Source organism: Phyllostomus hastatus, unplaced genomic scaffold (genome assembly GCF_019186645.2).
Source record: "Phyllostomus hastatus isolate PE091 unplaced genomic scaffold, TTU_PhHast_1.1 phas_contig_159, whole genome shotgun sequence".
Taxonomy (NCBI): domain Eukaryota; kingdom Metazoa; phylum Chordata; class Mammalia; order Chiroptera; family Phyllostomidae; genus Phyllostomus; species Phyllostomus hastatus.
Genome location: NW_025333640.1, coordinates 40,997,975 through 41,025,933, shown reverse-complemented (window position 1 = coordinate 41,025,933; position 27,959 = coordinate 40,997,975). Strand labels below are relative to the sequence as shown.

Sequence of the window (27,959 nt, the reverse complement as noted above, 5' to 3'; positions counted from 1 at the left end):
GGCCCGGGGGTGGGGGTGGCAGGCCACAGGGTCTCGAGTCCCCGCGGCGGCAGCGGCAGCGTCACACACAGAATGTGTCACCCGAACAGGCGAGCAGTGATAAAGCAGGAGCGGGCAGACCCAGTCCCATGGGGCCCGAAGCTCGTCCAACTCAGGAGGACGCCCCTGGGGGGACGAAACTGGAAACGGCCCCATGGCCTGGGGGACGGGGGCCGAGGACCCTGAGCTTGGGCTCCTCCGCGTCGTCACGGGAAACTGCTCCCACGGAGATTCTGACCTTTCCGTTTTCATACGGTTTACATCATCCTCTTCCATTTTGCTTTACTAATAGTTGTCAATAACTCTCATGCATCATAATTCATTTTACTTTTATTTTTTAAATGATGGGTTTTTTTCCCTCCTGACAGAGGGACAAAACTAGAGGGTTTTTTCCCTCGAACCGAAAGCCAGGATGGAGAGACGACTTCTGGGCGGAAGGGACTGATCACGTTTCCAGAGACGTGGCTCCGCTGGTCCCGCGACCGGAGCGGTAAACTCACCTGCAGTGTCCTCATCCTTCCAGCAGAGGCCGCCGCCGGGCTCCTGCGCGGCTGCCCGGGAAGTGCTTCCCTCTGCCCACCACACAGGGGCAGCGTCGCCCCCAGGGACTGAGCTTGCCTCTCACGCCTGCGGTCTGCAGGGGGCTCCGCAGGGAGCCCACGTCTGTCCCTCACGCACAGGCCTGACCCGTCCAATCCCGAGCCAGCGCTGGGTCCGTGGAGAGTTGGTGTCCTTTTCACTTCTCTCTAGTTTATCTGTGGCAGACCAGACGTTCTGAGAGTGGGGCGATTCGTTTTACTTTTGTAACGCTGGGCTGTCTTTAAGCAGCTGGCTCAGGGTGACCAGATCAGGGCCCAGGTGTTTGCTGTGACAGGGACACACGGGGACACCTGGAGGGCAGGCCCCATGCTCAGTCCGGCCCCCGCGCTGCACCTGCCACGGGGCATCTCCTCTCTAACCATCATCTCAGGGGCCTTTCCAACCGCTGGGAAGAAAGGGCTGAGGACTCGATGGGCCAGGGACCCGCTCGCCACATAAAGATGGTTTCCCTTTGCATGGAGGGGTCTCCCCACCAGCGGGAGGTGCTCCTGGGGTCGGCAGAGGCCTGTCTGGTTGGCCGTCGGAACTCGGGCCCCTGCTGGCTGGCTCTCCCCTGCCCCGGAGTCCCCGCCCTGCCCCAGCCCCTGCGGTCGCTCTGAGCGCCATGCCGTTCACGCTGCACAGACGGGGCCCTATGGCGGCGGCCTGGTCCTCACGGCTGCTTGGGCCCCATCGCCGCTGGGACCCTCCATCTCGGGGCAGGGCTCACCCTGTCCCTCTGCATGGCCTCAGCTCTCCTCCAGGATCCGCGGGTGTCACCCAGTCACAAGGGGCCGTCCTGTCCAATGCAGCATCTTGGGGAGAGCAGGATCACAGGGGCGGGGACTTTGGGGACCTTAGAATCCCACCGTGCACAGCTCCGCAGAGGTCGGGCCGCCCTCCCGAACTCCACTGGGCAGGGACCGGCCCGTCGGTCGCCAAGAGCAAGCCTGAGCTTCGTCTCCTGCTCCGTCACGCTGTCGAGCCCTCAGATTGTATGTGACAGCTGTCATATCAGCGTGCATTTAAAAAACGTTTCAAAATTGATGAATTTTTGTGTAGCTATTTTAATACTGAAGATGGAAGGAAATACATGTTTTCGGTGTATTATGCTTTGTTATTTCAAAAAAGGTAAAAATGCAACTGAAATGTAAAAAGAAGATTTGTGCAGTGTGTGGAGAAGGTGCTGTGACTGATCAAATGTGTCAGAAGTGGTTTGCAAAGTTTCCTGCTGGAGATTCCTCGCTGGACGATGCTCCCCAGTCGGGTGGACCAGCTGAACTTGATAGTGATCAAACTGAGACGTTAATTGAGAACAGTCAATGTTTCACCATGTAGGAGATAGCAGAGATACTCCAAATATCCAAATCAATAAACTTATGGGTGAATCTTTTATAATAATCTTATGTGTCTTTTATTTTATGGAAAAAACTACACGGACTTCTTGGCCAACCCAACACCTCAGTGATTGTACACAGAAACCCACGCTGCGCACGAGTGGGAGGGTTGGGACTCGGGACGACAGGTGAGCTGGTGGAGGCGGGACCTTGTCGGGTTGCCTTAGGTGTGGATGTGGGACGCAGGCTGGGCCACCGGGGCAGCCTCTGTTTTGTGGGCCCCGACGTACAAGCTGCCTCGGTCGCTGTCTGTAGTGGGTGCACGGACAGGTGCTGCTGGAGTGATCGGGGCGACTTTGTGTTTGGGGTGGGAGAACGAGGCGGCAACCTGACTGGGGGGTGCAGAGCGGAGGCACTTGGCCTTCTGGACCTTTGCTCAGTGGCAGCTGCCTCCCCTGCGTCCCTCCAAACAGGCCCAGCGGGCTGCAGGTGACACCCTCATCATCATCATCGGAGCGGCTGCGGACCTCAAGGCTGCCACGTGAAGCCACCCTGTTGTGAAATGCATGCCGCTCCCTCGTCGTCGTGGGACAGTCTCCCTGCCCCCACGGGCCCTCTCTTCCCTGGAGGGCCAGCCCCGCCCCGGCCCGTCACCCGCAGATGCAGCTGCCCACCCCTGGAGACCGCGGAGACCGCGGCTGGTGGGCACCCTCCGGACGTGGGCACCCGAGGCTGGTGAGCACTCCTGAGTGGGGCAGGTGGGGGGGGGCAGGTGGGGGGGGCAGGGGTTGTGTCTTACTGCTACTTCCCTAAGGCGTTGTTGCTTCAGCTCCAAAAAAGTGCTTTTCGTTTCTTTCTCTCTTTCTTTCTTGGCCTATTTATCTGGGAAAGAAACTCTAGACCAATTCTGAGAAATCTGTAAAATGGGGACAAAATATTGAAGAAATGCGCAAAATGTTCGAATGCTTTCAGACATTTAATTAATCCACAGAGAGTGGAGACTTGTTGTTTCTCCCCTGGCGTCGGGCCAGCATCAGGACGGGTGTGAAGTCGCCGAGAGCGGGCGGCCCCTCCCACCCGAGGGTGAAGGAGCCACCTCCCTGCTGCACGGCTCCCGTGCGGCTCCGCGTGTCCCCCGGGCGCTGTCTGCTCTCGGCCGGCAGTTCTGTCGGAAGTGCAAGGGGACGCGCCAGCGGCATGACCTGCTCTGGCCGCACTAGACAGGGAAGGCACATTAAAATACCCGATTTATTGATTTTCAACAATTGTAGGTGCTTCTATAAACAGAGCTTCCTTTTGGGTCGAATGTGTTCTCATGTTTTGTAATTTACAGATGAACAATTCTGGGAATTTAAATTACATGTAGACTGTTTACTTCTTATCCTCTTCCACACTGAAGACGAGAAACCACGTTCTAATGAGGAGCAGTAGTCACCCCCTTGCGGGGAACAGCTGGGGGGGCGCACATCTGAGTGTCGCCTGCAACAGCACCAGCCGCGTGTGCGCACCTTCCCGGTTCGGGCTGCGTCACGGCCGTCCCGAGTTCCCGTCTCTGTTCTGTCCAGTCCGTGAGCAGCGTCTTGTGGGTGACGAGTGACGTGCCGTGAGGACGAACGCGGGGGCAGCCAGGTAGTTGACAGAGATGTGACGGCCAGAGGACCTGCTAGTTTCTTTCCACTTAATACAAACATCTGCGTTCTTCAAAAGGAGGCTTCTGTGCTCAGCGCGTAGGCGAGATATGCTGATGTGGTTAAATGGTTTTTGAATAACTCTCTGACTGCCTGTTACAACCCCTGAACTTTCCCTAAGTCTCCGTCTCCGACCAGAAGCCAGCGCTGGCGAGGAGACGCGGCGGCGGCCCTGGTGACCCAGGACCAGCTAGCTGAGCGCGTCAGTCACTTAGGTCCGTGCTAAGTGCTGAGCGAACCTGGGTTCAAGGCCATAAAATGACGCGTGATCCACTGGGAGAAACAGGATACGGATGAAAAAATACTTAAAATGGGGACCTGTGTACAGTAAGCAAGCACAGGACTCGTGCGGGAGTTTCTGGAGCTCGGGCGTGCGGGAGCGGAGGTGGCTGTGGGAAGGAGGGGTGTGAGTGAGTGAGTGTGCCTGGGCGTGCCGGTGTGCAGCGGGGCCGGGAGGGGCACCCACGCGGCGGTGGAGACGCGGTGCCCGGGGGTCAGCGCCGCGACGGGCGGAGGGATACAGCCCGGCGAGAGGCTGACCCGAGCGCTTGGACCTGGTGGTCGTGCCCTTTGGGTTTGAAAGAGGAACAGGAGTGTGGTTCAGGAAAAGGAAGGGGAAAGAATATGAATTTTTAAAGTGGGTATGATCCTAATTTACTGTTGTACCATTTTTATTTTTTGGCGAAAACCTGGTGAAACCACGAAGATGTACCTTCTCGCTTTTGTCCCCTGGCCCCCGTGACAAAAGGCTGCAGCCGGGGGAGCAGGGAGGTCGAGCGGCAGGCGCCGGTCTCCGGGGTCCTGCAGGCTGTGGCCCCGCCCAGGCTGTGGCCCCGCCCAGGCTGTGGCCCCGCCCAGGCGCCCCGAGTGACCGCCCCTGTTGGCGCCCTCGCGGGTCAGGGGCAGAAGGACACAGCCGGGTCCTGGGAGCCCCGCCCGGGTCACGTCACGCAGAGCCCCGCGCCCCCCAAAGGCCTCCTCCCCCCGAACCGTGTCCCGGGGGAGACGGAGCGCTGAGTCCGTGTCGCGAGCTGCAGGCCGGTGGGGCGCGCTCCGGGCTGCGGCGTTTCCTCGCGCTCAACGGTCGGTGTCCGTGTGCGGAGGGGGATCCACTGGGGGCCGCGCCTCGATTCCTGAGCAGTGGGACCAGGACGGCTCCAACCCATGCCCTCAGACCGTCCACCGCACATCGCCACGCTCTTCCACACAAAGCCCGCTTGCCTTCCGGACGATTACTGGTCGGCAGAGACGTCTCGGTCCGCACGCAGGCCCCGAGACTCCGCCCGGGAACCGCACAGCCACGCGGTCCGAGCGGGAGTGCCGCGCGCGCGCGCACGGGAAACCTCCCCGGCCTTCCTTATCGTCCCGACGTCCTCCAGTCTCTCTCACCGATAAACGCAAGGGCAAAGTCCAGTGAGTTAAAATAGCGATCTGAATTTTTAAAAGGTTAAAAGCAAACAGTGAAAATGGAAGTTTACCCGAAGCAAACACAGGGACGTCAGAGGAGCAGGGACCTAACTGCGGAGCAGGGAACCCGGAGAACCGGGAACAGTGAAACGGTCCGTGCACCCGGAGAATTTGCCTGGAAGCTGTCGCCACCGCTGAGCACGTCCCCGCGTGTGACGGAGACCCGGGGGCCCCGGGCGTGACACACGCACTCACCCAGTGCCGCTGCGACGCCAGCCTCACTCCGCTCGCTCTCACGCTTAAGGGAGACTTTGAATTATTTCTCATAAGTGCAACTAGTTTCCTTCCCCCGAGCGCACGTTCACTGAAGAACACTGTCCCGGGGCAGCAGAAAGGGTGAATAACTCAACAAGCGGCTGTCCGGCATGGAGTTCGCTCTCGTTTGCAGCGAGTGCAACTCAGGTGTCTCACGCCCCGGCGCGGCAGCGGGTCAACGCCCAGCGTCGGTGTCTGCAGCGGCGAGGAGGCCCCTTGTCCTCTGGGGCCAGTGCTGTCCTTCCTCCACAGGAGCCTGGCCACACCTGGTGCCTCTCACCGGCCCCTGCAGCCGAGGGGCTCCCTGCCTGCACTCCCTCAGGGCCTGGGCCTCCTCCCGCCGGGCCTGGGCTGCCCGCAGGACACTCCCCACCCCCAGGGACCCCGGGCTCTGTCCTCAGTTCTCACCGATCCCTGGCACAGGGGCACCTGCTGGAGGCTGCTTTGAGTCCCCAAGCTGAGAAAGCAGCGGCCAACAAGACGGCGAACACGAGCGAGGGCCTTGTTTGCAGCCGCACGTGCTCGCCACCGTGGGGGGCAGAGCCGTCACACTGGAACGGGGGGAAACGCCCCAGGAGAGGAGTCCGTTGCCACGTCCCCGCAGCCCAGCTCAGAGACGGCCCCTGGCCTCCTCAGGGCTGCACGGGCCTTGCCGGGGGGGCCCCCGACTTGTCTGGGGGGGGGTGTGGCTGTCACCTCATGTCATCGTCCTGCTGCGTCACTTAAGCCACGGGGATGCGGGACCTCCCTCCATCTCTGAGCCTTTTCCTGGAGCTCTGGCCAGAGACAGGACCCAGGGGCCCCGTGGTGAGCGGGGCGCTGAGTCCTTCCCTCCGCCCCCGCTGTCCCGCCGGGCCCAGGGCCCCCGCGACCTCTGCAGCTCCCCACTCACACACCGCTCTCCGCGGGGGGAGCCCGTTGGGGAAGACCTGGGACCGACTCAGGGCGACGGGCATCCCTGGGGTCTGGTGTCGTGGCTGCCACTCCCGTGTGCGTTGTCGGGGAACAGGGCTCCTCCTGCCGGGGGGCGTGAGCCCAGCGTGGCTGAGCCTGGGTGGGGCGCAGGCGGGCCTTCCTCCTGCTCGCCCCGGGTGCTGACAGTGGATGCCACGAGGTGGCTTGAGGGCCGGGAGCCGAGGTCGGAGGCGCCCCCTGGCTCCAGCTGCGTCTCAGACAGGGAGACAGTGGGCAGTGCTTACCGAAGTTACAAACGGAAAATATTCCCCGGGAAGCATGTGCTGTGTAAAACCACTGCACAGTTTTTAATCCTTCAAAAACATACAACAAAGCCTCTGGCTGCCGGGCTTTGCCCTGAGGCGGGGAGTTGTCGCTGGGGTGTGTGGGTGCTTCTCCGAGACGCGTGGAACAGGTGGCCTGCGGCGGGGGCTCTGCGGTCAGGTGCGGGCGAGCACGTGGTGCAGAACAAGCGCTCACGCACTTCCAGCCCAGCTGCTGTGAGGCCCCGTTGTGTGCTGGGCGCGTTCCGCGGGGACAAAGGCCCGGTTCAGGGGCGTCCCTTCCACAAAGGGGCATTGACGGGCCAGGACCAGGGTTTGGACAAATGCACATTTCATCATAACACAGCCTAATTGTCACGGCTCTTCTTATTGAAAAGAATAAAAATGTCACGAGTCATCACAGCGACTGGGTGCTGAGCCCCCCGCGCCCCACGGTGCACGGGGGGCCGGCCTCTGGGCTCCTCAGCGGCCGTCTGGAGGCTCTCAGCGCGCCAGAGGCTTTTAGCTGCAGTCATCAAATAACTTTGATGGTAATTTTCAGCTAAATTTTATAGATGGAATGGCTAAAAAGGATGGCAGCGTCAACAGGCAAACCGTTCAAGCTCAGAGCCACCTGCAGGGCTCCAGTCCTGGTGCTTTGGGATTTTGGGGGGGCTCTGCAGCCTCCCCAGGAGGGAGGGGTGCTGCATGTTACTGGGACACACAGAGGGAGGGGAGGGGCCAGGGTGCGGGGAGGGTGGCTCCTCCCAGGAGATGGGGCGTGTGTGAGAGTTGCGTACCGGTCGGGAGCGCGGCGTGGGCTGGGGGCCAGGAGCACCCACCGCAGCCCTCTCACCCAGCAGGCTCTGTGGCCACCCCAGAACTGCGCTGCCCTCTGCCCTCTGCCCTCTGCCCTCTGCCGGGTCTCGGAGTCTGCCTGCCACATGGCGCCATACCCCAGGGGAGCCAGCTCTGAGTTTGACCCTCAGGGAGACCATGCTCCAGGCCTCCTTTCTCCTGGGCCTACGCAGCGTGGCTGTAGGTGGGTCGGTGCCATCCGCCACCTGTGCGGGTAGGTGGACCATGTCACACCTGCTCGGAGTTCCCGGGACCCAGCTTTTCATCTCCCGTGTACCGCCTCTCCCTCACCTGCGCCTGTCGCCCCTGGTGACTGTTTGCTCCTCAAACACGCCCGCCCGGCCCAGCGACTGCGCGGTGACTTTCCTTTCCGCCGGGGAGGTGCTGCTCCCGGGTCTGCCGCCCTGGCTCCCCGCCCCCGCCCATGCCCTCGCCAGGCCTCTGCTGGTCTCGGCCTCTGGTGGTCTGTCTGCACGGGGGCGGGGGGGCAATGGCAGCCAGGGGCTGACTGGTCCTGAGTACAGAGCCTTCGGAGTGTGGCCGGGAGGACAGCCCGGTGGGCGCTCCTGGTGCCCCAGTCCCGTCTCGGGCAGGCAGGGCGGGGCCTGTTCCGGGGCGCAGTCGGAGCCGGGCCGGGTGGGTGGGGAGCAGGCCCTAGGCTGCGGTGACCCAGGTGGCACGGAGGCGGAGGGGGACCAGCATGGACCAGAGAACAGGGACATGTGGGTCAGGTAGGAACAGTGTGTTGTTCAAAGTCTTACTATGAAGCACCTTCCAGCGTTAAAGTCCAGCACGGCACTGTCGGTCCCGAACTTGGCCTTGTCACACTTTGTCTCCACTTCCCTCTGCTAGGAACTGCTTGGGGGTCAGTCGGCGCTCTGAGCCGCTCTCCCCTGCCCACCCCACCGTCCGGACGCCCTCGGCTTCCTGCTGCCTGGACGGGCAGGAGGAGAGGTCAGTGGTTGAGGGCCACCGACACAGGGTCCGCCAGGTTCCGGGAGGTCGCTGAGGCTGCAGGTCACGGGGCAGCCCAGCGCCCACCAGGCCCACTTGACCACAAAGTGGTGCTGGGGAAAGGGGACGGTGACTGGTTTGTGTGATTCTGTCCAGTCTGCTCCCAGTCGGTGGCCCGGTTCACACCCAATGACCCATTTCTGAAACGCCTGGGCTCAGACACGAAGCCAGGAAGTCTCGAACCTCTATTTCCAGTCGGAAATCGGACCCCACCCCTGAGCCCATGGATGAAGCCGCCGCCCCAGCCTCACCACCGTCTCCAACGCCTCCCCGGCTGCTCACAGACACCGCCTCAGGAGGTGGCGAGCGTTGCCGGTCCTGTGCGTCGGGCCGGGCTGAACCGCAGCCCTGCAGGGTGGGCGGGGCAGGGGCGACCCACAGGCGAGGGCGTCAGTGGGGGCCCCTCCCGCGAGGGCGGGGGCAGGCGCTGTGGGCGGGCAGCTGTGTTTGCCCCCCAGCGGTGTGGGTCCTCGGCCTCAGCGACCCCTCCCTCAGCTCTGCTCACAGCCCCCTGCGTCATCAGGGAGGGCGGCTGGGGTTCGAGTGTTTGGGGGAACGGGAGGAGAAGGGGAGTTTGAGAGCCAGCCTCGCGGGGAAGCGAGTGGCAGGGGGCAGGGTCTGTGCAGACGGTCCCCCCGAGGGCGTGCGCAGACCCCTCGGGGGCAGCCGCCCCTTTCCGCTTAGGGCCCCTGGACAGCTGCGGCCGTCTCCTCTGGGACTGCCCCCGTGCGGGAGGCTGGGGACCTGGCGTGGCAGCAACGGAGCCCCGAGTCACGGAGCCGAGGGCAACGCACACGGCTGCAGCAGAGCGACGCCAGGGGGAAACCTTCCCTACCTTCCTGTGCCCGCTTTGCTCCCCGCACTGTCCGGCACACAGTAGGCCCTCGGCGTGCGCTGCACCGGCGCGTGGCTGAGAGGTGGGGGAGGGCGTGGCGGATGCTGGAGAGGAAGACTGAGGGCGGGGTTGCACGTCTTGTCCGCGGGAAGGCACTCCGACCTGCGTTCTCGGTGGCAGGCGCGGGGAAGGGCTTTAAGGGGGAGCGTTTGAGGACGGTGTGAAGGCCAGGCGACGCCGGAGCGAACCGGAATCGAACCGGAATTGAACCCTTGGGGTGACGAGACACTGTGGAAGGGAAATCAGACAGACTCGGTGAGCGGCTCGCTAATCAAGGTGACCTCCACAGACACTGCGGTTGCTGCGTCAGGTGGCGGAGTGAGTCTGGGAGACGAGTGAGGGTTGCCGTGGTCCGTGGGGGCCATGGGAGGAACGACGGGTTCCGTGTCGAGCCCGTCATTGAACATGCCCGTGGCGTCGTTGAAAGGTGTTCCTCGGGGTCGGCTGCACGTGTGTTTGGTGTTTGCTGGGATCACGGATGCAGAGGGCTGGCGAGCCCTACGCAGGTTTCCGGCAGGTGCCCAGTAGTATACTTAGAGGTGTCTTTACCAAACGAGTGCCCTGCAATTAGATGCTTCCCACAGCAGGCCCGTGGGGCTCCCCTCTGTCTCCCCTGTGGCCTGGGCGGGGGGCCAGTCCAGGAGCCCCAGGTCTCCCCCGGTTGTGCAGCGAGCGCTCGGTGCTGGATCAGCACGTGAGTGATTCCAGTGCTCGGTGACAGAAGATGGCCACTCGGACCACTGGTCAGGAGTTCTCCAGGTAAGACAGCGTGAAATCATTTCACTCAGGTGCACCGTGCCGTGGTGTGGAAGCGACCTTAGCAGGGAGGCGACAATCTCGTGATGTCCCACATGCAAACGTAACAAACTCAGACGTCTGGGGCGCAGTGCATCTGGGTGGGAAGAATCTAATCGTGGGTTTTAGGTCCGACAAGGGGTGGCTCTGGGCCCTCCTGTCGGTCGTCCCCAAGCCCAGAGGAGGGGAGCTGGACCAGTCGGGGTTCCTGGCTTTATGTCAGCCGTGCAGCCAATTCTAGCTGCACCGTGTATTCCTCTCTGTACCTCTGTGTCTAGATATAGACATATGTGTAGATAGACAGGGAGATACATAGATTGACAGACAGACAGACAGACAGACAGACAGAGGTAGAGAGATGTCGCTCTTGCCAGCTCGATAACTGTCTCTGTGGTCTGCGCTGACGGCTGCCCATGCGGGGCCTCCTGCTGGGTTCCGTGGTTTTACCAGAAGTGGGAAGGTTCCTTAAGGAAGTGCATGCGGTTGCACGATCAATTGTAGGTGGATGTTTGACAGCTTCCAAGCTTCAGACAGAATTTGTCCTTGGTGATTTACCTCTTGGCTGTTGTTTTGTTGTGTAATTTGGGAAACACTGAGAAGCTGTTGAGAGTTCGTGTCTCTGGCTCAGTCCCACCAGGCACATCCCAGCTGCTTGTGTGGCCTCTCGGGGGTTCAAGGTCCGGCCAGGAGCAGCACCAGCCGGCGACTGTGACCTCAGTGGGACGTTGTTTAGGGGACTGTGCAGAAAGCGAGGTCTCTGTGACCTCTCAACGTCTCTGGCCATGAGCGGGGGAACGGACTCACGGAGATTTAGAGCCGTAGGGAGGGAACGATGGACTCAGGGCCCCGAGTCTGGGGAGGGGGCTCCCTGCACTCCCCTGCTGCCAGGGGAGAGGACCCACGCAGGGCTGGCCCCAGGGGACCAGAGCCAGGAGCCCCCTCCCCGACCTCCACGAGAGGCAGAGCTAACATGCCTCCTGGAGACCCTGAAACGTGGCTTCTCACCGGGCCCCAGGGTGACAAGGCAGGGGCGGCTGCGGAGAAAGAGACTGGCCTCGAGGGGCAGTCTGCCTGGTGGCTTGTCCGGATGTCGCCCCTGACCCCTTCTTCGTGGAATCGCTGTGACCTTCGGGTACTGGGCTCAATAAACGTCGCTTGCCCTGCGATGGGAAACATGCTAACACTTTGAAGTTGCGAGAAGTGCATTTGAGAGTGAGGAGAGCTGCTGAGCCTACAGGCAGAGAGAAGTGTGACAGATGCTGCTGCTCTGGTTGCCACTTGATTTGTGTAGCAAAATAGTGCCCTCGTTTCTTTTAAGCGAAGAGTTCTGACTATCACCGATTGGTGGTTGCCAGCCCAGGAGTCTGCAGCCCCTGGGGGCCCAGCAGGGGTTAGTACACACATTTCAAGCCACAGGATTCGGAAGGTAGGTTCATCAGTTTGTCGTTTTCCCACCGTGTCCATGAGTCGTCATGACAGAACTTGAGTGAAGCAGAAGCAGGAGACTCCGACCCCAACGGTAACGCGGTGCAGAGGCCGGGGGAGGGGCGGCAGGACAGACAGGGAGGGCAGTCTAGGCACTTTCACTCTCACACACAGGCTGGGAGCACAGTTTTCCAGGAAGAGAAACTCGACACCCGCCTGGGCCAGCCGGGCTGCTCACAAACAGCGCCACACTCACTCACTTTGTAAAGTCAAACACGAAGAATTATAGCACAAGGCATGTCCCCATTAGTGACCATGGGAACGCCAGCATCCAGGCTCAGAGTCTCACCCAGCGTGTGTGGTCCTGTCTGCCTGGAGGGGCGTGGCCGCCGCGGGTCCCCAGCCCCCGTGGAGAACTTGGCGGGTTTTGTGCTGCCACAGCTCCGGGGCTGCTGGGCGAGAGCTGTGCCTGCTGCACGAGGAGGCCCTGGATGCACGTGGTCGGCGGGCGTGTGTGAGGTGCACCTGCAGGTCCTGCCGGGACCGGCCCTGCTGTCCTCCCCCTCGCATGGCTCCCAACTGCCCCTGGTCCCCGGGCCCCAGAGACCCAGCACTGCTGTGGAGAGCACCCAGCAGGGCAACCTTTCAGGGAATGACTCTCGACATCCCCGCGTCTCTGTACGATTGGAATGGCCACTTACTTGTGCGGGCACGTTTTTGTGTTTAGTTTCATACCTGATGTCATTTGTTGTGCGACACCATTGGCCAGGAAACCAAGGTCTCTTAGTGCGGTTCCGGACCTGCCTTCAACGATGTCTGATTCTCTGGGCCAGGAGGTCGGCCGTCGTCCCAGACCGTTGTTTCCGTGTGAGACACACGTGAGAGTCGCCGTCGGGCCAGCGCCAGGGACTGGCCGCGCGAGGAGTGAGACGGGGATTTCCCAAGGGGCTCTCTGGGGGAGACCGGCACCGGTGACAACAACCCTGTAACTCTCTGAACTCGAACCTTACCATGGAGTCGACAGAGCACAGTTATAATACTGCGTGTCAGAGGGAAGAGATGGCGAATGTGGACGTCAGGTGTCCGTGTGCTCGTGTTGACAGGAAGAACAACTGCAGGATGCAGGCTCCAGGCGGTCATTTCAGCAGATGTGGGACTCACGCCGTGTGGGACTGAGCGCAGTGCACGAGAAACAAGCGCCACTCAGGAGGAGGAACCATGTTTCCAAAGGCGAGCAAACAGGGAGAGGGCCAAGAGAGACCTGTCCTGCAGGACTGGCGACCTCAGCGTACCTGGCCCCTGCTCGGCACCCACCCGGGCAGTGCCCAGGAAGGCACAGGTCCCAGGACCGTGGTCTGGTGGTTCCCAGCACCTCGCACCCTGCGCTGTCCGCACGGTATTAGGGATGCAGTTAAAGAGAGGTCTGGACCGAGTGTCCCTGTGGTAAAGGCGCGTTCTTCTGAGGCGCCCTCAGGGATCTGTGTGTCGTGTCCCTGTGCTGACGGGAACCTTGGAGCGAAGAGGAGACGGGCCGGTTAAAAGGCAGTGGCGACCTGCCATCAGAGAGTCGCAGTAACACAGATGAAGTTGCACCAGCCCCGCGCACCAGAGGCTGCGTCAGCCACGCTTTCAGAGCCCCTGGGCCTCGTTCCTGCCTTAGGAGGCGGGCGGAGCTCCGCACCTGGAGGGCTCCGGCCCACGACCACTGGTGTATCCCTTTCTTTGTGGACTAACTTCCCTTCTTGCAGATGTGGTTAAAACTTAACCTGGCCGCTTTGTTAGGTAAACCCCACGGGCACTTCAGGGTAATTTGCATAAGTAGCACCAGTGAGACTTACAATTAGTCGCCTAAAGTTTTAAATGCCTGACTGGACTTAAGTTATGTGTCTCTTGACTTGGGGCGAGCTCAGTGCCTCAGCCGTTGGGGCCCTGCAGACTCCCGTGCTCACTAATTCTGCCACGTTCCCCTGCAGAGTGCAGAGCCGGGCCCGGTCCCGGGTCGGACTTGCAGTCTGGGGCCTGTGTGACCTGCGTTGCTTCTGAGAGCCGGGCTGTTATCCTACGTCAGGAGGCTTCTCGCCTCCTCTGTGAGGAGGAAACACAGGTGCTGTTCCAGGTGACACCACGTGTCTGTCGGCTGCTTCTCTGAAACAAGCTGAGTCTGCGAGTGACCTGCCGATGGGAAGGCGGCCGTCGCTACCAGGGAGTAAGCGTTCGACTGTGGTTTCCAGCCACCGTTTCCAAGCGGTCCACCGTTCGCCAGCCTGTTAGGCATTCGACACCGACTGGGCCCCTTGGTTACCCAGCGCCCTGGGTCAGCTGCCCGTCTGTCCTGAGCACTCAGGACACATATTTTTAATAATTGAGAATCTCGCTTCAAATATATTTTCGGAAATATGTGTCTTATATTGAACCCCGCATTGGAGGCTGATATTATTACAGCTAAAGAATGAAGCCATGGTGGACTTCCAGGCAGTCTTGTCCTTCACTAGTGAAAGCTGAGAACACACGCCTGCTGCGCACCCAGGACTCAGCAGACCCTGTCATGTGACCTGGGTTTCCCGCCCAGGGTTCCCGCCCGGTCTTCCTGCGGGCGCCGTGTGCCGGACGGTGCCCCTTCTGCGGGTCTTCTTGGGAGCCTCCCTCCGGGGCGGCCGCTGGTCACGTGACCCAACTTGGCCAATGGCGGGGAGTCTGGGGGGAGAGAGAGAGAGAGAGAGAGAGAGAGAGAGCGCGAGAGAGAGATGGGGAGAGGGGGGAGAGGGAGAGGGAGAGGGAGAAGGAGAGAGAGAGGGCTTCTAAGAAGGATCTGCCTTGGGAGCGAGGCAACCTCTGCTTCTGGCCGCTCCGCGCCCCCTGCCTCCTTCCTGGGATGCGGACCAGCCGCTGTGGCCCCGGACCGCGCCCAGGAGCGCGGACAGATTGACGAGCGCCGGCACCAGATGCCGACCCGCGAGCTCCGGGCTGCTGACTGCAGGGGCAGAGGCGTCCCTGCGGGGGCGCTGCAGCGGGCGGCGGGCGGCCGCAGCGGCGGGCGGTCAAGTCAGCGCCCCGTGGCCACCGCGGGGCGTCGGTGCGCGCAGATGCTGCTGCTGCTGCTCCCAGAGCCTCCGGCGGCCGACGGATGGTGTCGCCCGAGGAAAGTGCCCGACACCAGCTCCCTAACTTCGGTGACACGCGTGTCTCCCAGTGCTGCTGCGTGTTCTCTCTGTTACATCGTGACTTTTGTAGCACGCCCTTTGATGATGACCTTGGCGTCTGTTTGCCATGGTTGCTCCTTACCTGGCATCACCGCCCATAACTCCTGTACCGTCACTGCTTTATGGGTCCCCTTTATTTTAGAAAATGTCAGGTACACGTGTCCCCTAAGTACATCGGGTCCTGGTTTTCTGTCAGAATTCTCCTGAGAGATGTCCGCGTGCACGTGGGCGTCCGCGTGCACGTCCGTGAGTGTGAGGGGAGTGGGTGTCCGCAGCGTGCACGTCGGGTGTGTGAGGGGAGTGGGCGTCCGCGTGCACGTCGGGTGTGTGAGGGGAGTGGGCGTCCGCGTGCACGTCCGGGAGTGTGAGGGAGTGGAGGACGCGGGATCAGAGACGTGCGCGGGTGAACGCAGCGAACGCGCACGGCGCGCGCACGTGCTGGCAGGGGCCTGGCAGGGACACGAAGCGGTGCAGACCTCGTTGCGGAGGGAGACACCAGGCGGAGCAGCCCCGGGTGCCAAAGGGCGGCAGTTTCTGGAACCCGGGAGACTGCGTCCGGTGACTCGATGGTCCCCCGCGGTCCCCGGCGGCCGCGGTGAAGCCTGTCCCTGGGCCGTGTCAGTCGGGCCGCGTCTCCGGGAGCGCGCCCAGCCGCGCAGACAGCTGGCCCCGGCCCCTCCGGTGCTCTGTCCCGGGCACCCAGCAGGCTGTCCCGGACCAGCGTTCCTCGGGCCGCGCCGGGCTGCCGGAGCGCGCCCAGCTCCGCAGGGGTGGGAAGGCGCGCCTGCAGGGCTGCCGTGGAAGGGGGTGAGCGCACGTGGGCGAAGACCGGCGTCTAGGAAAGCATCAAGCGGACACGGCGGACGTGCCCGCGTCGTGCTGGACCCTCGGGGCCGGCTGGGTTTGCCGGGAGCGGGCGGTGCATTTAGGTCAGACGAGTGAGGAGTGACCGTGCGGCAGTTGTCACACGCGGCACAGTTTTCTCCAGGAGGCACTACGGGCTACCGCGGACGGTCCGTGAGAAGCCACAGGTGCCTAACGGAGGGGCGGGGCTGCGGGGACAAGCCTTAGCGCTGACTTCACGTGGTCCTCCGCGCCACCTGCACCGCGCGGGCCTGCGACCCCTGGTGGACGGAGTCCCGGTCCAGGCTGAGTGAGAACCCGGCCCGGCGAACCTTCCAGTTCCGAAAGGCCGGAGGTCGTAACACCCGTGGCCTGTTCCCGTGTTTTCTGCAGCTCACTCTGAACCAGGTTCATCAAATTTTGGAAATTTTAAAAGATTTAACTTATTGGGTACTAAGTCGACTTCAGAGTGAATTTTACTGATGACATTTGTAATCATGAAAAAAAGATACTGCTTTAGAATACGACATGTAGTTACAATAAGCTAACGTCATGACGTTGTGACCTTGGAACAAATGTCCAGGCGGATAGAGAAGTTTCATGAGTTTAAGGCAAACTGATGACATGAGCCGGGGAGCAAGAGCTCAGACGCTCCCGAGAGTAACAGGTGTGCGTTTCCTCTTCTGCACTTGGCCTTGAGGAGGAGAGCAGGAGGACTACGCGGAGGGAGAGAAAGCAAGGCAGGAATGGGTTGCAGGACAGTCAAGAAGATCAGGCGCCTTCTTGAGGGTTCCTACCCTGAAGGGGGTGCCCACTCCTGGCATTTCGCAGGAGTGTGACCTCCACGCACAGGATCAGGGGACAGGGTCGGCTTAAAACCTTTCACGGAAGGAGATCCAGGCCGCGGGCACGACTGCCCACCCTGACACGCCCAGTCAGCGATTCATGATCAGACCACCCTGGGCGGTTGCCTTCTACAGAACCCCCTTTTTATAATGGTGTCTACCACCATGCAATCAGAATTATTAAAAGTATAAGTAAAGTTAATTTTATGCAAAGGAATATGACACAAATTATAGAAAGATTTTCATGAGTTAAAGTTCTTCCTTAGTTTCTTTCTTTCGTTTTTTTTTTATATTTACATCACCAAAATGATAGCTTGAAATTGCTTGAACTACACCTTCACCCTTGACACTGGAGAGCACAGAGCTTCTGAAATAAATGCTTCTCTTCCGTCATGTGGGATTGTTACCTGCTGTTCAGCGTTAGTGTTTATTACTTTAAGGCTTTTGGAATGCAATGACAACGAAATGTGTCCCTGCTCAGGTCAGGTACAGGGCTGGCAAAATATTCCCAGGTTCTCACAATACTTCACATTTCTGATCTGAGGAAGACAGCTCCTGCTTGCTTGAAAGGGTCTCCGTGGGTGAAGGCTCTGTGATCCCGCCCTCGTTGACCGCGCGGCGTTAACACTGAGGCCGCAGGCAGCGAAGGTCAGTGTTTTCCCTGCGCCTCGTCACGTGGCGACGCAGACAAGAGCACCTCTCCGCCCTCTCCGCCGCGGCGCGCACAGAGTTCCCACCTGTCCGGGGAGCGGGGAGCGCGCCGCGCGGTGGCCGCAGCTCGGAGGGAGGGCGCGCGTGCGCAGCGGGGCGGCCGCAGGGGGAGCGCGCGGCCCGCGCCCCGTCCCGCAGTTCCCGGAGCAACGCGGCCGTGGGCGCGGGGCGGACGGCAGCGCCCGCGGAGAGTGCGACGCGCACGCAGGTGGGTGCGCGACGCCCCCCTGCACGGCCGCGGGCGGGCTGGGCCGAACTCCGCCCTCATGGCTTTCCCGGGACCGAACTTCCCTCCCGGGCGCCCCCCGCCCCTCCCCCACCGCCGGCCTAAGTTTCAACTTTCCAGCGGGGGCGCCCTGGCACTTCGCGCCGCGTGGTGTCCCGGCGCAGGGGGCGCAGCGGTCTCAGCGGCTGAGGAGGCTGAGGCGCAAGCGGCGGCGGGGCGGCCGGCGGGCGGGCGGGCGGGGGCCGGGGCAGAGCACGTGTGCTCGGAGTCAGGGGTCCGCAGCCCAGGGTCCAGGCTCCAGCTACGTCCACCTGGAGGGCAGCGGAGCATCGGGGCGCGTGCACCCCGCGGTCCGGGCCGGAGCGGAGGCGCTCGGGCCTGCGGGACCCGCTGCTGAGGAGGAGGCGGGTAGAGGGGCCGCGCCGTCGACCGTGAGCCCAGATCCCCCCGCGCCTGCCCGGCACGACCGGCCGCGGGCGGATACACCTGCCCGGCTGATCCCCTCGCCGGGAGCGAGGCCCAGGTGAGGGGCGCTGGGCCGAGGGCAGGCGCGGCCGGGCGGAGGGCCGGGGGGGCGGAGGGAGTTACGGGACCCTTCCGGCCGCGCCGCCTCCCACCGCGGGGCCGCGCGGGGTGAGGTGTCCCGGGGATGGCGGCACGCGGCCCCCCACCCCCACCCCCACCGCGCCCGGGTGCCAAGTAGGCGCGGCTGTGGGGGCTTCGCCCCTGAGAGGACACGGGGTGGGGGGAGGGGCTGCGATGCGAGGGGCTGGGACGCAGGTGTGCGCAGGGGGCGCCGGCGCCTGCGGAGCGCGGAGGTTTGGCGAGTGAGGGCGGTGGCCGTGCGGCCCCTCGCATCGCGGGTAGGGGTCCTGTCCCTGGACTTTCGTCAGCACCTGCGCCGCTGGGCCCAGGGCGCGGGGGGGGGGCCGCGGGGCGGGAGCGGGGGTCAGCCACGGGGACTTGCAGAGGCAGCGGGCTTCTCCCGCGGTGACCCGGGAGTCCCACCCCCCATGCGCGCAGGGTGAGCAGCTGGCGCAGCCTCGTGTGCAGGCTGCCACCCAGACAAGGTAAAAACGCTGGGCCACCACCCTGTACAATGAGCTTTTCATGATCGGGGACCTGACGCGGCGCCAGGCGGCCCCGTGCCAGCCTGCTGCTCTGTATTCCTCACAATCGCGTGTCAGAAAGTCCCGGGTCTGCGAGTCCTGCCCCGACGAGGGAGGGGGCGAGTGCGCCTTCCGGGGAGCCGGGCACTGTCGGGGGCGCCGCTGAGCCCCCGCAGATTCCGCGTCAGCCGGGGAGCCCGGCACCGGCGCGGAGCGCGGCCCTCGTGTCCCCGAGTTAAACCATTAGTCAGCCCGTTCTGCGCGGGGTGAGGGCGCGGACTGGTGCGCGTGCAGGGGAGTTCGGCTGCAGGGCTCGTCCCTGGGGAACGACCGTCCTGGAGAGTTTCGGGGCAAACCCTCTGGGGTCGGAGTGGGCGGCCCCGGGAGGCGACTTGGTGTCTCAGTAGCGTGGGCACAGCTGAGGAGAAGGACTCTCCTGGCTTTTTCTGGGAAATATGCTGTAGAGACTCAGAGCCCGCCCTCGAAAGTTTATTAGTGCGTGCGCTGGCTTCAGCAAAGCGGTGAGAGGAAAGATGTAACAATTTTTCTGGTAAAATGGATTTTTTTGGTGAAGCGTTTGACATTGGCATTGCACTTAAGTGACTTCACACGTTGCAGGTCCCTCCTCGGTAATCGTCAGCCGGCAGGTAAATGCTGGTGACGAAGGAAGGGAATGACCCCGTCTCACTTCTCCGAGTCCTTCCACAGTTGTTTACGGGTCGGTGTCAGCGGTGCCGGCTCCGTGCCCCTGAAGTCACTCACGCCGGCCTGCCGCAGGGCACCGGGAGGGTGGGGGCGTGAGAGTGTCCCCGCGGTGCAGGGAGCCGCTCCCTGATGGACACCGTCTGGGCTGTCCCTGTTTACCTGAGCACATTTTCTGCATAGTTGACCCCTCAACTCCATTAATTGCCGAACCTTTAAAAAGTTGCTCTTAAACCAGGGGAGTGTTTCTGAATCTCATGCTCTGACTCGCCCCCGGGCGGCGGTTCAGGGCCGCGTGGGGCCGGCCGTGCGAACGGGAATTCACGGGGCCACGACCTGCCGGCGCTGCCACCGCCGCTGCCGAGCGAGCAGGGAGCAGCCTGTTCGCAGCAGGTGAGCTCAGCCAGCCTGAAACTCTAGAGTGGAGACGCGACTACCCTCCCCTTTGTTTCTGGCCCTCTCTCCGCTGTCAGCTATCGCTTTCACGGCGGTCAGGCTGCGAGCGGCCTGCGGCGGTGTTCCGTGAAATCCCGTGGGCCTCGCCCGCGTGTCAGGCTGTGACCGCACGACAGCTGGCCGTCCTCGTGCTGTGCTTCTGGGCTGCGTCGTGAGCTGAGTGGCTCAGGTCCCAGGAGGGCGGCCTCTGCACAAGGAGTTCTGACGTGTTTTCTCAGCAGGAAATTCAGTGCTTGAGCTCTCTGGGTGGGTGCCTGGCTTTCAGGCAGATCAGGCTCCTGGGAAGTCTGCTTCTCTGCGGAACGGAAGCAGCCCTGGTGTGGACTTTGTCTCTGTGGCCCAGGCTGGGCTTGGGTGGGGATGGTGCTGGGAGGGGGCGCTTCGTGCCCAGACACTCCCCGGCCGTGGGCGGTGTGGCGCTGTTTCCCGACGGGAGGCCGGGATGCTGGGTGACGCACGGGTCCTGACACCCTCCTGCCGGGCGAGGCCAGTGATTTCACTGCCGCTTTGCATCTCCCGAGGAAGATCTGTGTAGTCAAATGAGGATGAGCAGAGTGGTCTGATTTAGTCTCGGAAAGAGTGCTCGCCGCCTCTCCCTCCCCTGTCCCCTGAAGTAGTCCGCAAACGGGTAGTTCCTGAAGTAGTTCCTCAGCAGGTGGTTGGAGGAAGCCCCCTTCACTCTGTGCAGGCCGGGGTTTGCAGAGCAGACCCTGCAGGGGCCCCCTGGGTGGGGCGGGAAAAGCGGGGGGTCTCGGGAAGTGCAGACAGCAGGTGCCCCGGTGAGCGCGCCCACACACCCACAGGCAGAGCCCTGGGCAGCCAGGTCCACCTGGGACGGAGGCTCCCTGGAGGGCGTGACCTGAGAGACAGGTGGTGGAACAAAGGGGTGGTGTGCCGGGCGGAGGACGCGCCTCCCGCAGCGCAGCCGGGAGGCCGGGCCTAGGATGAGACACCTGCCGCAGGGACTGGGCGGGGCGAGGACCTCCGGAGGCGAGGCAGAGGGAGGGTGTGGTCACACCCTGGGGGGTGACCGATGGTGGGTGGTGGCACAGGAAGGTGGGACGGGGGCTGAGGGGTGACAGGGATCAGGTCTGGACCTGGAAAGGGGTGTCCGGTGAGTCCCTGTCCAGCTGTGTGAGTGAGCGGATGGATGGATTTCGGGGTTTTCAGAGTACAGGTGGTTGTGAGACGGGAGGTCACTGGGTCTTCCGGGGCGGGTGTGAAGAGCCAGAAGGACAGGCAGGCCTGGGCGGGGGCTCCCCCACTGGATGAGTCGGACAGAGAAGGTGCAGAGCTCGAGGCCGGAGAGCGGGGCCAGCAGCCTGTTAGTGGCCGAAGGGGAAGAGTCTCGGGAAGCCAGGGTCAAGGACAGACGTGAGGTCTCAGGCTGCCCCGGGTCTGCCCCGGACCCACAGGGCCCTGACCTCGAACTCAGGGCTCGGTTCCTTTTCCCCATCTGCACCCCGAGGACCAAATCACCCGCCTGCTGGGCTCCAGGGGGCCAGGCGGCTGCCAGGTCGGTGCCGGCAGGTCCCTGGGCTGGGTGACGAGGTCGTCGCCACTTCCAGCTGCACTTGCTCTCCGGGTCCAGGGAGGAGATGAGATGGTGCATTTGGGAAGGCGATGGGGTGGTGTGGGCCGTTTCCAGCAGAGAAGCTGACGGAGGAGGCGGCTGCAGGCTCTGCGGGGAGCGGCGAGGGCCGTGGGAGGCGCCGCCTTCCCCAGGCGCAGACGGGCACGGCCCACAGCTGGGCTGTTCCCAGAGCATCTGGTCGTCCAACTGCAGACGTTTTTAACGCCTTCTGTAAAGTATTCTTGGTACCGTGAGTTCAAGTTTCTGAGCTAATGTAATGAGGGATGAGATTATTTATCTTAAAATAGTCTGAAAACCCAGACAAACAAGACAGGTCTCACTTAATGCCCGACGGCTGTGAAATACCTCCTGACCGCTCCAGGCCGAGAGCCGCCCGCCCTTGGCAGCGGTTGGCTGGGGGAGGGGAGGCCGGTGGCCGGGGTTCTCCGTGACTGCGTTTGCTTTGGTCACGTTTAACATACACCTGCTTTTTCCGTAGGGTTTTCTCTAGTTGGATGAAGCAAGCTTTTTATCAGAGGTAAACACCCAAACTCAGATTCCTGTTTTAATGCTGGTGTGGCTTTTTCACGCTGTCGTTGGCGGGTATTTGGGGGAGGTCTGTGCGGGAGATGTCGGCCGGGACTCCTGACAGGTGCAGGCGTGTGTCCCCGGCTCAGTGTCAGGCTGCGGACTGTCCTCTTTTCACGCCTGTCCAGGTGGCAGGCGCCGGCAGAGGGCAGCGTGGACGGGAGCCCCGCCCCACGGTCCGTGCGGGAGAGTGCAGACCCCAGACTCGAGCTCTCGGGCAGCAGGGCGCCCCGGACACCCCGGCAGACCCTGCTCCCCCGCCCGCAGACGTGGGTGGGCGTTTAGGAACCGGGATGCGGGGGGAGGGGGAGGCTGTGTGCTCGTTCGTCTCGGGGCGCCGTCTGCCTGGAGCCGTCACTGTGCCGGTTTCATTTTGAAGGAGTGAACCGTCCCCCTGGACGTACAGGGCTGACACGCCCCGAGGCGTCCGGGTCGCTGAGCGAATCCGCACTGTGACTGATTTGGTAAGCGTTGGCCTGACTTCAGAATATTGTCATTACACAGTGTGTAGAACTACTTTGCACCTGCAGTTCTGTTCTGAAGAAATTTAGTACTTGAGATATTTTCAAGACACTGAATCAGACGTTTTTAGCTATTACATTGACTGCAACTGGTTTTTATAAGTAATACCCGTGGGGCTGATCTTTCTCCAAGTGGGACGTTTTAGTTTAAATAATATGTCCCCATGAATTTTTAAAAAACAAAAGAAAGTAGAATTGAATGTTCAAATATGCTGTATTTTCTTAATATGTTTTGGAAAAATTTTATAAAAATTCAGTTTTTATCCATTGAATCATGTTCTCGAACCCTGCGTTTGCAGAACAACCAGAAAGAAAAAGAGCCCAGTGCTACTAGGGGCAGGTGATGGGGCACAGGGGTCTCTGGGTGCGTGAAGGATCTCCCGGTGGGGACTGCAGACGGTCCTCGTACAGACACCGCCGTCCACTCGTGCCCGGGACGCCACCGTTCCCGAGCCACGTGGAGGCGACTCTCTCTGGGAGCAGAAGGTGCTGTGCTGAGTGGTCTGACCTGCAAGTTCAGGTTCTCCTCGTCTGCGTCACAGGAGCAAACACACTCACGGCCCCCCACATCCGGGCATCCCGCACCCCAGGGTCCCACTCCCCAGAATCCCCTGCACTTGCAAACCTGAGATGAAAGCTTTAACTGATGCCCCCCCCCACCCTTGGGTGATGCCCGTCACTCAGAAGAGGAGGCTGGACGGGAGCGGGTTTCCTGGCGGCAGGGCGCTGTGCCCTCCTGCCCTGGACTTGGGCAGGGTCCCCGGCCCCGGGGCCTTTCCCCGTGTGTTGAGGTGTCATTTTGGGGGTTTGCTTAGGAGCTGCATGCAGGCGAGCTCACCAGCTCAGGGCCCCTGGAGCAGGGCTTGGATGGAGCTGGTCAGACAGGTTTGCCCGTTCGTTCACAGGGGAGCCTGGGGCCGTGCATGAGGTGGGGGGGGCGGGGGGCGGCAAATGCCAGTCTCGGGCTGCATTCCCCCGGCTCTGAAGACCTTCTTATAGCAGGGGCCGGTGTGGGAGCGGGGGCCAGTGTGGGAGTGGGGGCCGGTGTGGGAGTGGGGGGGCCAGTGTGGGAGTGGGGGGGGACTGTGGGGGGAAGCGAGGAGGACTGGGGCCGAGAGCAGGTGCGGGGGGAGCGGGAGGAGGTGGGTGGCCGCTGGGTGGGGGCCCCGCGCAGGCCGGAGTTGCTGGTGGGGGCCCAGAGTGCGGGGCGGGGTGGGGTGGGGACACAGGCCCATGGCCTTGAGCACCTAGGAGGGAGGCCACCCCGTGGGCTGGCCAGCGTCCGAGGGGATGCTGGGCACGGGCTGTGGGTGCTGGGGGGTGGGGGCAGTCACCCGCAGGCAGGCAGGTCTCTCGCTGTGCGTGCTTGTCCGCCCAGCGCTCGCCTCGAGGGGGCCCTGGTCCACACACAGGATGGGGGACACGGCCCTCGGGGTTGACCTTTGACATGACCCCGTGACCTTACAGGCCCCTTGTCCCGCTGCAGCCCACACCCTGTCAGTGCTGGGCGTGTCTTCCTCGGGCCCGCTGGCCCGTCGGGCTGTGCCTGACCCCCCACCTGCTCTGGCCCCGGGTACCACGCACTGACCTTCCACACGCTGGCTGGTGCCACCCCCGCTGTCCACCCCGTCCTGGCACTTCACGGCCACACCAGTGCCTCTTCCTCAGCCGCGGACCCCTGCACCCTCCACCCCTCAGCCATCAGAGACCGGGCCCTCAGGCCCTCCGGCCCCCTGGGCCGACCTGCCTGGTCCTCTCCTCCCCCGAGGCCCCGTCTGCCCACGACGGCGTTGGCCCAGGGGCCCCAGAGGGGTGGCCCCACTCTCCCGGTGCTCGTCCCCCAAGGTTTGGTCCCTCGGGCCCCCTCTTCCTCCCGTGTCCGAGTCCTCGGAGGAGGCCTCCCTCCCTCTGGGAGAGCGCGAGCTCGCAGGGGCCCCCGCCCGGGAGGCCGAAGGCGCCCAGCCCGAGGTTTCTCGGCCTGTTGTGCTCCTGTCCTCCCGGTTTTCCCAAACCCGTGTCGTGTACACGTGCGCTGTATCCTCTGCTGCAAGTGAAACGTCCTGCAGCCGGCGCCGGTCCCGGGGAGACAGTGCGACCGCGGCGTCCTCGGTCACAGCAGAAGCGCCGTCTGTCGGGGCCCCTTGCAGGCCCTTCGTGATGGAGTCGCAGCCGGCGGTAGGGCCCCCTCCCGTCCCCCTGGGGCCCCCAGGAGGCGGACACCCAGGTCCCGCCGACTCTGGCTGAGCCCAGTGGTGACGGACGACGACATGCACTCCGCCTTCCCTTGGGGTTCGCGCCCGCGGGTCGGTCTGCCCGGGCCCCGGAGCCGCTCTGGGGGGGGGTCTGCCGGGACCCCGCCCCCGCCCCCCCACCCCGCGGGCGAGCCCCTTCTCGGTGGGGGGCTCCCGGCCGACCTTGCGGACGGCGCCGAGGTCCCGGGAGCGGCAGGAGCACGCGCTGCACAGCCTCGATCGTGTCCAGGGGACAGAGGAGGGGACGGGCGCGAGGGCTGACCCGGACTTTTCACGAGAAGCGGGGACTGACGGCCGGTCGTTCGCCAGTTTCAGACGGTTCTCGGTCCTCGGGGCCCTGACAGGTGGCCGCGCTGCCGGGGTTCCCAGGCTTCTCCAGCTCCGGCTGCGGACGCACGTTCTGTTCTGATCGTGAAACTGCGAGGAGCACGCAGAACCCAGGGCTGCGGCCGACCCGCCCCCTCCTGGCCGCTCCCTCCCTCCTCCTGCCCCCACCTGCCGCCCAGAGCCGCCGCCTCTGTCCCTGCCTCTGGGAGGGGACACCCCCGTGATTACGGAGCGGGGGGCTGGGAGGGGGTGGGGACTGGGCTGCTGTGTTCAGGTGGTCCTGCCCGAACGCGGGCCCGGGGTGCTTCCCACCTGCCGGCCTCCAGGCCCTGCCTCTCTCCGCGGCTCCGCCCGGTGGGTGCAGGGCGTGGACGAGGGAGGGTTTGGACCAGACGTGTGGTTGCCTGGCCCGTGTCGTGTGCACCTGTAGCCTGTGAGGATCAGCTCAGCCGCCAGTCAGCCAGCAGCCCGCTGCAGGGCGGACCCTGCCTCGGGGCCAGAGCACACAGTGGTTCCCTTCTTCATCTGCTGTAACACTCGTGCGGAGGTTGAAGCAGGTCATTGCCGAGGTTCTCAGAGGCGGCTGTTTGGATTTGCGTGCCCAGGACTTCCAAAAGGCCCGCCTGCTCTGTGACGTGCGGGGAGGCCGCACCGCGGCGTCTGTACCCGGAGCAGGCGGGAGACGCTGGCTGAGCCCCCAGAAGCCCGTGCTGGTCCGGCCGCCGGCGAGCGACCTGGACCACCGGCCGTGAGAGGCGGGGTGGCCCCCGACGCCAGGCCTCTCTGCAGACGGAGGGTTTTTCGTTTGCAGCGGGGACCCTCGTTTATTTCCTACCTGAGCACACCCGTTTGGAAAAGGTTGATACTGTTTTGTAACAACATGGGAGGTACCCACGTGGACGTGTGTTTACGCTGGGTTTGCGAGGCGGCGGCGACCTGAGGCAGACCCGCCGGCCGGCGTCACCTGCGGCACTGGGTATACACCCCTGGGTGCTGCGAGGACCCAGCGCCCCGCTCCTCCCTGTGCGTGAGGGCCCCTGGAGCTGCACTGCGAGTGTCCGCAGCCCCCCGGCCCCCCCCCGGGGCTTCCCCTTCTGGGGGGTGACCCCGCTCCTCCCCGGCACCCCCGTCGGAGCCTCCGGTAGTGACGCCGCTGCGGCTGCTGCGGGTCCCCAGGGGGGGCATCCTCTCCCGGCCCCTCGTGAGGACTCGGGGGAAGCCACCGGGGGAGGGTCTGCGGTTCCGCGGGTTGGTTGTTGGTCGTACTTGGCCAGACGTTTTCGGCCTGAGAGCACGTTGGAGACATCGCCTGCAGCTCGGTTTGTGGCTCGGACGTTGACGTGGCCGGGGCGACGACCGCAGGCCCCGGAGCCGCTGCGGGTTCAGGGGAGGGTGTGGCTCGGAAGCAGGAGTCAGAGCAGGGTCCTCGGTGGTCCCGGCCTCCCAGTGAAGGTGCAGAGATAGTCCCTGCCCCCCCGCCCCCCCACGTGGGGGCTTGCGTCCCGGGAGGGCCCGGGACACTCTGCCTGGGCCTGCCGCCCAGCCACCCCTGAAATGCCGGTGAGCGCCGGGACGGGACGGGCCCCCAGGAGGCGCCGTGCGGCGCGCGTCGGCATCGCGGGGTCAGGGAGGCAGATGGTGGCCGGAGCCCGGGACTCACACGGCCGGAGTGCGGCCCCTGAGCGCTTCCTCGTGTCTGCGGGGAAGGGTGAGATCGCGGCCCACGCAGAGAGTTTCCACTGTTTGCGGAGCGTCCCTGGGTCCCGGGTGCGGAGGCTGGAGGTGGAGTGGGAGCGGGGACCGGCACCGGGCGGGGAGGGCGGGCGCTCTCACGCGGCAGCCACACCTCGCTCCTGCCCGCGCGTCCGTGGGTCCGTCCCCGCCCCCAGTGCATCTGTGCGCCCGCGCATCTGAAAACTGGGTGTGCGCGCCGGGCTCCGGCCCAGGCCAGCAGCCCTCGGCCCGACCGCCTCCCCTGGCGGCTCTGACGCTGGCTCGGGCAGGTGGGTCGGCGACCCCCGCTGCGGTCAGCTCGGCCACCCCACGCGGTGACAGCGTGCCCGGCCGCCTGAGGCCCGGAGACGGTCTCAGTGCAGGTGCGCAGCGCTCCCTGCTGGGGCTTGTGACCTGAGCTCAGGCCGCCGTGTGGCAGTTGTCAACTGGGCGCTTGTGGGGGGGAGGGGGTGCAGGTGCTCACAGCTGTGACAGGTGCGGGGGCCGGTGGGGGGACCCCTGGTGCTTGGGGGGGTCACACGCACGTTGTCAGTGCTTCTCCCCACGGGCACCTCATTCCAGGGCCTCGCGCACGATGTGGGCGATTTAAACAGTGTCAGATGGGAACAATGGCCTGAGGAGTCGCCCCAAACGCACAGTTTACATACCTTGACGTGTGTTTTCGTTCTCTCCGGATGACCTTGAGGATACCTGACAAACACAGTGGTTTCCCAATCGGTTTACGGTGACAGCGTGGCATTGCCCCGGGGGAGGCTGGGAGGTGCGGCTGGCCCCGGTGCTCCGCCCGCGGGTGTGCCTGGGAGGCGGGGCTCTGGGCCCCAGGGAGGCGGGGCTCTGGCCAGGGCTGGGGGCAGGGCGGGGGGAGCAGGGGGTGTGTGCTTGTCCCGCCCCGCCCGCGGCTGCGCCCTGGGCTCCCTGCCTGCAGGCGGGCGGGGAGCTCTCACGCAGCCCGGTCTGCTCCAGGCCTGCGTCCTGGCCGCCCCTCGGGGCCGGGGGTGTGTCAGAATCTCAGCTGGGGTCACGGACGCGGACCCCCGCCACCTCTCCCCGAGAGATCGTGGCAGCTCTCCTGGACACGCATGTCTGGGAGCCGTTCCCCTCGGTGACAGGTCTGTGCATTCAGTGGTGGGCACGGGGGCAATGCCCGCCGGGTCCCTGTTGGCCCGCCCTTCTCTCCGTGTCCTCGTTTTTACCTTATCTCCCCCGAGGACGCGGAGGCGAGGGCCAGCTGTCGCCGGTAAGCGGGGCGCCGCATTTCCGTCTGGGCCGCACCGCCGCTCAGAGGCGTCTGCGGAGACGAGCG

General features: G+C 63.7%; 1 protein-coding gene across 6 annotated transcripts in view; it reads left to right on the top strand.

Moving 5' to 3' along the window:
* The first annotated feature begins 17,204 nt into the window (after window positions 1-17,204).
* UGT8 (UDP glycosyltransferase 8) overlaps window positions 17,205-27,959 on the top strand; it is a 30,373-nt gene continuing 19,618 nt past the window's right edge. For 4 of the 6 annotated variants that reach the window (XM_045831785.1, XM_045831784.1, XM_045831778.1 and 1 more), the window contains exon 1: window positions 17,205-17,376. The gene's annotated coding sequence lies outside the window, so the exon portion shown is untranslated. Of the gene's footprint in view, window positions 17,377-17,645; window positions 17,918-21,753; window positions 21,773-27,959 lie in introns of those variants that run through there. The other 2 variants (XM_045831779.1, XM_045831782.1) reach the window with 2 other exon arrangements.